The sequence below is a fragment of the Canis lupus genome, chromosome 3, assembly GCF_011100685.1.
Source record: "Canis lupus familiaris isolate Mischka breed German Shepherd chromosome 3, alternate assembly UU_Cfam_GSD_1.0, whole genome shotgun sequence".
In the NCBI taxonomy this organism is placed as follows: Eukaryota; Metazoa; Chordata; class Mammalia; order Carnivora; family Canidae; genus Canis; species Canis lupus.
The window spans coordinates 30,636,483-30,646,207 of record NC_049224.1 but is presented as its reverse complement, the minus strand read 5'-3'; the positions used below and the strand labels follow the sequence as shown (position 1 = coordinate 30,646,207).

The 9,725-nt window shown below is 50.3% G+C and overlaps 1 protein-coding gene across 1 annotated transcript in view; it reads left to right on the top strand.

Moving 5' to 3' along the window:
• The first annotated feature begins 311 nt into the window (after nucleotides 1-311).
• The window catches only part of SV2C (synaptic vesicle glycoprotein 2C), a 208,219-nt gene continuing 198,805 nt past the window's right edge, over nucleotides 312-9,725 (top strand). The window contains exon 1 of the mRNA XM_038532517.1: nucleotides 312-441. The gene's annotated coding sequence lies outside the window, so the exon portion shown is untranslated. The remainder of the gene's footprint in view (nucleotides 442-9,725) is intronic.

Sequence of the window (9,725 nt, the reverse complement as noted above, 5' to 3'; positions counted from 1 at the left end):
CTGGCCACTGGTGGGGACTGCAGTCCCCCCCTCCCGGCCCCCCCGGGCCCGTCGGCCCGTCCTGCCATGCGCCCCCGGACCCGTCCCCGCCCCCACGCCCCCCGCCCCCATACCCCCCGGGCCCGCCCCTCGCCCCCCCGCCCCCCATACCCCCCCGGGCCCGCCCCTCGCCCCCCATGCCCCCCCGGGCCCGTCGGCCCGCCCCCCGCCCCCCCGCGCGGCGCCCCGACTCCCGCCCCGCGGCGGCCGGCACTGCAGCACGGCGGGGGCGGGGGCGGGAGCGGGCGGGGGGGCCGCGGCGCGCCCGCCCGAGCACTTTCCCGCCCCTCCCTTCGCCGCTGACACGCTCGGCGGAGTCGCCAGTCCGCGCGCTGCCGGCGAGAGGGGCGGACGGAGGCGGCCCGGGGAGCGAGCGGGGCCGGGATCCCGGCGGCGGGAGCGGTGAGTGGGGCCCGCGGCGGCCGTGCGGGGCGGGGAGCCGGGAGCCGGGAGCCGGGCGCCCGGCGGGAACTTCCGCAGCCTCGTGGAGCGCACGTTCGCCCGCGTGCCCCGAGGAGGCGGCTGCAGGCGCCTGGCGGGGCCCGCGGGCGCTTGCTGGGGCGGGACCGGGAGGTCGGGGTGAAGCAGAGCGGGGCCCGGGGGCCCTCCCGGGTGCTCGGCGGCCGCGGTCGCACGGGAGCCGGGGCCGGAGTCCCTTCGAGCCGCTCCAGCCCCGCCGGGCGTGCGACCGGCGTCCGCGCCGCAGCTGCGGGCTCAGCTCCCGGGCTGGATCCCGCTGCGGGCGCGCGGCCGGTGGGGAGCAGAGGCGGGCGGCCCCGCGCCCAGCCAGCCCGACCGACACCCCGGGGTCAGGGGCCGTCGCGCGTCCGCGGGGCCGCGTCCGGGGTGTGCGCGGGCCGGGGCCGGGGCCGGGGCCGGGGGCGGAGCACAGCACCGGGAGTCCCGTGGCCGGGCCGCCCCGGGACCCGGGGCTCCCTCCCGCCGAGCGCCCCCGCGTCCCTCGGGGCCGTCGGCCGCTCCCGCTCCGCCCGGGCTCTGCGGCTGGGCCCTGCGGCTCGCGGCCGTCCTGCGGGATGCGCAGCGCGCTGACGGACTTCGGCAGCGGTGCCCCCGGCCGGCGCACAACCCCGGCACCTGGGGCGCCCGCGGGCGGCGCGGGGGGGAGTCACGGGGGGCGGCGGCGGGAGGGGCGCTCGCGTCACCGCTGCGTGGGCCCGAGTGCGGGGCGGGGCGGGGCGGCGGGGGTCGGGGCGCGCGTGCGTCAGGGGCTGCGGGTGGCGGGGAGGCCCAGGGCGGCCGCGCGGTGCTCCGCGGGGGGGGCCCGGGGCAGGCCGGGGGGGGGGGGTCCGGGGGAAGCCCGGGGAGGGGTCCGGGGGCGGCCGCGCGGTGCTCTCGGGGGGGGTCCGGGGGAGGCCGTTGGGGGGGCCCGAGGGAGGCCGGAGGTCCGGGGGAAGCCGAGGGGGGCGGTCCGGGGGAGGCCGCGAGGTACTCCGCGGGGGGGGGGGGCCGGGGGAAGCCCGGGGGAGGCCGCGAGGTGCTCCGCGGGGGGGGGCCCGGGGGAGGCCGGGGGGGGGTCCGGGGGAAGCCCGAGGGGGGTCCGGGGGAGGCAGCGAGGTGCTCCGCGGGGGGGGCCCGGGGGCGGCCGCGCGGTGCTGGGGGGGCGGCGGTCCGGGGGAAGCCCGGGGGGGGGCCCGAGGGAGGCCGGGGGAAGCCCGGGGAGGGGTCCGGGGGCGGCCGCGCGGTGCTCCGCAGTGCGCAGCAGCGGGGCGCCGTGTCAGCCGCCCCCGCAGGGGCGCCGCGATGGCCTCGGCCGCGCCCCCTCCTGAGCGCCTGGCTGGCGGCTCCAGCCGAATTCCCGGTCTTATCCCGGAGCAGAGCCTGCGTGGGTCTCCCGGGCCGCCAGCTCTCTCGGCACGCCCCGAAGGGCCTCGCTCCCGGGACCCGTCTGCTGTGAAAGCTGCGGGGCTGGGGTCCCCGAGACTCGGCGGGGCGCCCCTTCCTCGCCAGGAGGCCCGCCCGGGGCGGCCAGGTGGGGCGGCCAGGTGGGCCTGCGGAGCCGGCGCTGCACGCCTCTCTCCTGCCACGAAATGTGTGCTGAGAGCGCTTCCCGGTAGAAAATAAAAAGCCCAATCCACGCGTTAGTTTTTGGAAGGAACCCCGCCTTCTGGAAGCCTCCGGGCATAGACTTCTCCATTGGCTTTGCTGAATGAGTCCAAAGCTGCATGATGTGTGGCGGAAGGATTGGAAGGGGGAGGTGGAGGGAAGGCAGGAAGGCCAGAGGGAAGGCAGTCATGGGAGAGCCCAGAGACAAAGATTCTCACCCCCCGCCCAGGCATTAGTGACTTGCCCTCTGGGGTTCATTCCCCACATTTGGCAAATGTGGAAAAGAGCTCAGACGAGTTTTTATTACAAAGTTTTTTTTTTAAATTTTTTATTGGAGTTCGATTTGCCAGCATATAGCATAACACCCAGTGCTCATCCCGCCAAGTGCCCCCCTCAGTGCCCATCACCCAGTGACCCCCAGCCCCCGCCCACCTCTCCTTCCACCACCCCTTGTTCGTGTCCCAGAGTTAGGAGTCTCATGTTTACAAAGTTGTTTTGAAGACAAAAGATGATGGTCTCAGCTTTGTGCCTACAAATTATCTATGAATGGAAAAGATTATGAAACACAGTCCCTTTAAGGGAAAAAGAAAACAGTTTTACCTTTTAAAAAATTCTGGAGACATACACCAGTGCTGTTCCTTTAATGAAATTTAGCCTTCAATGTCAGCAAATGCAGACAATAGACTTTTCCTAACAGCCTTATATAGAATCAGATGCCATTAAGCTGCTGTCTGGAGGAGGTGGGGGGGCGGGGGAAGCTCTGGATTACATCTGAGTGTTTTTGGTCATGTAGTAGAGAAAGCAAATTCATTTTTCATGACCTGATGACAGTCCAAGTTGCTTCTCTGGTGCGAGCAGCAGCCTAGCCTCAGAGCTTTTAGGTAAAAATTCTTCTCATTATTAACCCAGTCATATTCCTTAAGTGTGGAGGGTGCCTCAGAAAACAGGGTACAGTTTCCAGCCTTAAGGAGAGTACCACAAAGGGTATCATAATGTGCCAGATATCACGGGACCACTCAAGGCAGATTTGTCAAACTGCCTTGCTACCACTCAGCGTCGCTCCTCCTGCACGGTGGCAGGTAGTCTATGAATGGTTAAAGTTAGGACACCCTTTGAATCCTGTGCGGCTGTCTCAGGGGACAGCCTACCCTGCAGCCGTGCTGCTTCTCCGTGTTGCGGTGCCTTTTGTCTGACCCACGGTTCACAATAGTATATCCTTGTGCACACTTAACACGAACTCATCTAGGTCAGGTCTGCAGTAAACCTAAGAGAGACAGTCCCCTGTCTGTGTGTGGTTTTGGCACAATATTGCCAAATTGCCTTTGCTTTTGCTTTGCTTTTTCAATTCTGCCCTATGGAGCAACCAGTGTAAATGTTGTGGTGAATTGATTTTGGAGCTCCTTTCTTTATTTGACACAGATGAAAGAACAGTGGGAGGTCAAGTTACTATTTTAATTCTTGCTGGAAATATGGTCCTAGTGGTGTATAAAGGCACCACTTATTTTTATCACAAACACCCCTTGTAATTAGGGACACTTGGTACTAGTTGCGTATCATCATGGGTTCCCCTGGTGGGAAGAATTGAACCAGATGAAATAAAGGGAGGGCAATGGACTGGATGGTTTGGTACCTTCTGGTTCTAATATTCGTTCCCTCCATGAAATACAGGAATATATGATGAGCTATATTTAATTTTATTTTTTAAAATTATAATTCCAGTATAGTTCATATTCAAGGTATATTAGCTTCAGGTGTACAATATAGTGATTCAACAGTTCTATACGTTACTCAGTCTCCTCATGATAAGTGTGCTCTTTGTCTCCATCACCTTTCACTCACCTTCCACCCGCCTGTCCTCTGGTAACCACTAGTTTGTTCTAGACAAACTAGACTGTAAATTCAAATTAAACTCTGTAAATTCAAGAGTCCACTTTTTGTCTCTTTTTTTCTTTATTCGTTTTGTTTCTTAAATTCCACATATGAGTGAAATCATATGATATTTATCTTTCTCTGACTGACTTATTTAACTTAGCATTATATACTCTAGCTCCACCCACGTTGTTGCAGATGGCAAGATTTTATTCTTTTTATGGCTGCATAATATTCCATTGTATATATACTACATCTTCTTTATTCATTGATGGGTTATATTTTAAATTTGAACTTTGCTGATAGGTAGAATATAAGAAGTGTTTTTTATTAACTCATTTTGTAATTATACATGGAACTATGGGCTCTGTTTTTGTAGAATAATAGATCTGTTAGATTTTGTATTATGTCATTATGATTATGGATTGAAACATTTTTAAAAGACCAAATTTGAAAAATAATAATCTCAGTTTGCTAATCTCAGTTAAAATAGATATGCAGATGAATTTAACATGACTATTTTATTTTATAAGTTGTCATTTTTAAAATATTTTACTTACTTATTCATGAGAGACACAGAGAGAGGGGCAGAGACACAGGCAGAGGGAGAAGCAGGGTCCCTGTGGGGAGCCCTATGCAGGACTCAGTCCCAGGACCCCGGGATCATACCCTGAGCTGAAGGCGGACGCTCAGCCACTGAACCACCCAGGTGTCCCTTATAAGATGTTATTTTTAAGTAATCTCTATATCCAATGTGGGGCTCAGACTTACAACCCCAAGATCAAGAGTTGCATGGTCTACTGACTGAGCCAGACGGGTGCCTCAACCTGACAAATTTTGAATGCTTTCTGTTGAGCACCCAGTATACACCATGGCTGTTATATCATTTCCTGTGCCCAGTATGTACTGCAAATGATTAAGGCTGGAAACTAAGAACTACATTAATGGGCTTTAGTCTTCTCATAGCACTTGGGCCCTCTTATAACACAAGAGCACAGTGAGATTTATGACTAATTAGACAAAGTGCTTTTTCTTGTTATTTGTTATTCTTTGAAAATATTATGAATTAGACTCTTAGTATAGCCGAATCCTTGGATGGTTCTTAGTAGTCCTGTGTATCATACTTTCCTGGGGAGCTTATTCAAATAGAGATGTCTGAGCTTCACGCTAGGTATTCTAAATGAGTAGTTCCATGGGTGAGCCCAGAATATGCTGTTTATCAAGCTCTGCCAAGTAAGTTATATGTCATCATTAGTGGTCTACACTTGCAAGAGTACTTGAACTAGCACTTGAAGCGTGACAGGGACCCAGAACACATGAGCTCTCTAGGCTGTGTTGCTCTCTTCACTATTTATTGAGTCTCTACTTGAAGCTCTCAGAGAAGTCATCTTCCAACTGGCAAGACAGACATAACGACGACTAAGTTCTGTGGTAGGAGTCAGGGGGCCGAGTGAGTGAGATAGGTGGTTGGAAAGAACCCTGTGGAGACAGTTATGGAGATGGTATCACAGAAGGAAGGGCATAGGCAGAAGGAGCAGCATTTACAACACGTTGCTCTGGCAGCAGAAAGGCTGAAAACCTTAGCATGGCCTTCAGAGCTCTGAATGGTCTGGCCCCTGCTCACTTCTGTAGCTTCATTTTGTTTAACCTCCAAACCGTTCCCATCCTAGCAACCTTCAAACATCAGCCCTGTCCTGCTACAGCAACCTCATCACCCGCTTCACCCTACCACCACCGTATTAACTCCCGATGCTCTTTGTCCTTCGCTCATCTTCCCTTTCTGGGGCAGCTTCCCAACCCTCTGAGGTGAAAATTCTTTCTTTTCTCACAGTGTTCTTTTCTTTATAAATGAGGCTGTTGGAGAAAAATGGGATACTCCATAAACTTGAATTCAGGTTAATAAAACATTTCATAATCTATGTATGTCTCATATATTACATGGGACATACTTATATTAAAATGTTATTTGTTGTTTGTATGAAATTTAAATTTATCCAGGCATCCTGTATTTTCATTTGCTGAATGTGGAAACTCTGTTTTTAAAGCTCATTTTACCATTTTTTTAAAAAGTAAGATTGTTTCATTTCTATCTTTCTATCCTGACTGAACTAATACTCCAAGAGGCCAAGGACAGAATTAGAGATAGGTTATTGTTTTCTCTTGCTGTTTATCCCTAGTGCCTAAAACAGTACTTGGAGCATAGTAAGAGCTCAGTAAATTTCATCAGATGGATGAGCTGTTTGAGAAAAATGGTGTAACCATGGGCAAGTTTCTTAATCTCTTAGAGTCTTAATTTCTTCAGCTGTAGAAAGATGATTTTTATATCTACTTTTAAGATTATGTGAAAAGGGTAATAGAGAAATAGAGAAAACATAACATTCCTAACGTGTTGCTTTGCAGGCACTGTACTGTAAAAGATGTCTTTTCTCTTTAATCAGTATTTGTTTTATTTTTTTTTCTTTTTTTTTTCAGTATTTGTTTTATAACATGAAGGGATTCCTTCCTTAATATAAGACACCCTGCTTCCTTTTCATTATAATGCAGTCCTGTAAGTAGTCAAATGTTTCCTGAATATTTGTCAAATGCAAGGTACTCTGGAGATTGAGCTGTGTAGTCACAGAGGTCCTGTTCTCAAGGAACACCAATCTGTGGGATGATAACACTGAGGGCTGGTTCATGGGCCTTCGATGTGCACGGCCTCACCGGTCCTGACGTTTAGAAGAAAGACCTCGTGTTTGGTTTATGCCCTGCCCTCACATCTTGACATTTTTTGAGCTAAGGGGCCCCACATTTTCCTTTTGTCAGTTATTGGCGAATCCTGGGAACCTATGCATGTTTGTACATAGCGTGTGCATGTAGCTTATTATATAGTCTTTATAATGACACTAGGCCTTTCATTACTCAGAGAACTTGTGACTTTCCATTACATGGCTTATAATTGACTGAACCAAGATCAATGTCTTTTCCAGTATACCATGATGGCCTACACCTGATTACAGCCATCCAGTGTGGTCTAGATCGGGAGCTTTGAAAGAACTAGGGTTAGTTCTCCTACTCTTGGGCCATTTCCGTGGACCTTCCCTCCCTGTCACTGCTCCTGGGATTGCTGAGAGACTGCAGCTTTAAACTTCTTTGTAGGAACACCAGGAACACTAGTGATGTATTTTAGACTCTGTGCCAGTATTCTGGTTTTTAAATCTGCAGATCCACACAAGATAGTGATCTCGGGGGTGGGGGTTGAAATTTTTCTAGCAGAAATATCTGCAATGTTTGTTCTTTGCTTTAAGTTACCCAGCTGAGTCATGCAGCATAGGAACCTCTGCAGCAGGGAACAGCCATGCATTTTGGCTGTGGGTAGAGAAGGTGACCCACTTTGTCATTTCAAGCTCTGACTAGCTTGCTTTGAAATCTCATTTTAATATTACTCTTTAGTAATGCTAAGTATGCCATTTTTTCTTTTTAAAAAATCTTTGTGCTTATGTGTGTTTGCATTTAAGAAGTGACATTCCAATAATTCCATTGGGGCTTTCTCATATTTGCCTTCACACTATTATTATTTTCAACATGTGACAGTATGCTCCAGTTAATGCACACTAAACACATTATAAGCTGTATTGAACACAAAAGTAATTTAAGTATCCAGTATTATTTTTTGAAGTAACCCACTAAATTGGCAGCCAGGGTTTCCTGTTGGCCACATATGCAGACCCAGACTGGTGTCCACAGTCATTTCCCTGGTTCTGTTCCTACCTCAATTGTGGATCCCCAGTCTGCTGCTAAGATTCTTCACTATTTCTTTGAGCTTGCAGGGATAATTCCTGTGGTCCTTGCCTCTACTTCCCTGCAGCAGCATCCCACAGTGTTTTAGAGCATGCTTCCCATTGCCCAGAATGCCCCGGGCTCCAGTATTGTAGAACCTCCCTGTGCTACTGTGTGCTCTTACTGTCCCTAGAGAGTTTAGGGGATGTATGAATGTTTGGGGCTGGTGAGAATCACTTCAAGCGACACAACATCCTGTATTCACAATCATTTGTCCCTTCCGACTCTAGCCCATTATCTTAACACCATAAATAGGGGCTCTCAGATTGTCTTCTGCTTGGACTGAGCTCTTCACTGGGAGATTTCTTGGTCTCTCCCTTCCAGACATGCTCAGAAGGATCAGAATATTAAGATAAATCAGGAGAATTTTTCACAGGATGTTCTGTGCATGTTATTGGTGGTAGCAAAAAATTAAAAATAATCTAAATGTCCATCAGAGGGTAATCAGATCAATTATGGCTTATCTAAATAATGAAATACTACACAGATATTGTATGTACTGACATGGAAATATCTTGAAGGTAAGTTATTAATTAAAAATACAAAAAAATACAACATTTATTGACCAGAATATGTCATATGTCTCTATTAAAAAATTAAATTACATTAAAAAGTCTGGAAGGACAAAGACCAAACTCTTATCTTTTGAGGATAAGATGGAGAGGACCTGACACTATTTACCTTACATATTTCTGAATTATTTGAGTTTTCAACAATAATTGCATACTACTTTTATAATTAAGGCATTAGTAAATTTGGTAAAAATTAGTTTCAAGTTGCCTATGTGATGATGTTTCTCAATATGTGTAGATATGAATGTTTTAGTGGCTAAAATGCCGTGCCAGTTTTTCCCATGGATATTTTTTTAGCTCACAGCTCTGGAAGGTAATTGAGGTTGTAAGAACATAAATTATTGTGGTGCTCAATAAAGCTGTTTTCATTTTGAATGAAAAAGAAAGGAACTCACCTATAAACATCCAGTACAGCGGACCCTGAGAAGAACTGTGCATTGCTGACTTAGGTTGTTAAAGTCCAGGATCTCTTCTCCATCTCCCATCTCTGTTCTCAATAAATCTTATATGTCTAGTGGCTGTCAAAAGCCTGTATTGCTACTCAGAATGTTTTGCTTTTAGGGACATTTTTCATCCTATGGCTGTGGACTTGAGGAGATTGGAGATGGACAATTTTTATCTTCTCTTCCATTGGTCTGCAATGTTCTCCCTCCCAACACTCTTCCTCCCCCCCCCCCCCCCCCACTCTCAGCATATGCTCACTCAGGGGAAAGGCCCCTACCTGCCTGTCAAACCCCAGCTTAAAACCTCACACACCACCACAGCAGAATTTGGGCTCCTTTGTTTCCCCCAACCCCCTTGCAGCCACCACCATCATAGTGCTTCTCACACTTTGATGTTGTGGCTCTCTACACGTTTCCCCACTAGATTCTGAGTCCCTTGAGCCTTAAGGGGAAGAGGCCAAGTCACTGAGATCTTTATAACTCCCAAGTGCTGGACACATCAGGGCTGAACACGTTAAATATTTATTAAGCCTTTTTCATGGAAGTATAATATACAGAGATAAAAAGTGTACATGTTAAAAAAGGTGTAGCTGAGTTGACTTTCACAAAGTGAACACATCTCTTTAACCAACACCCAGACCATGACAGGGATTCTAGTATTCTAGAAGCACTTTTTGTGTGTCTGCTAGTCATAGCCTCCTTCTGGAGGTGCCTAACAGTTCTCCTTGTCCTGCTCAGATGCCTATTTTTTTCATGCCCAGTGTCTGGGAAACTGCTTGTCAGAGCCTCCTCACTGTTGATGGTCAGAGCATCATGACCATTCCCAGACAGGCTGCTACCTCCAGGCGGCCAAACTCTCAGTCCACACAATGCCAGGAGGAGAAAACAGTCCCCCACTCTTCTGGGTTCCACTTATGAC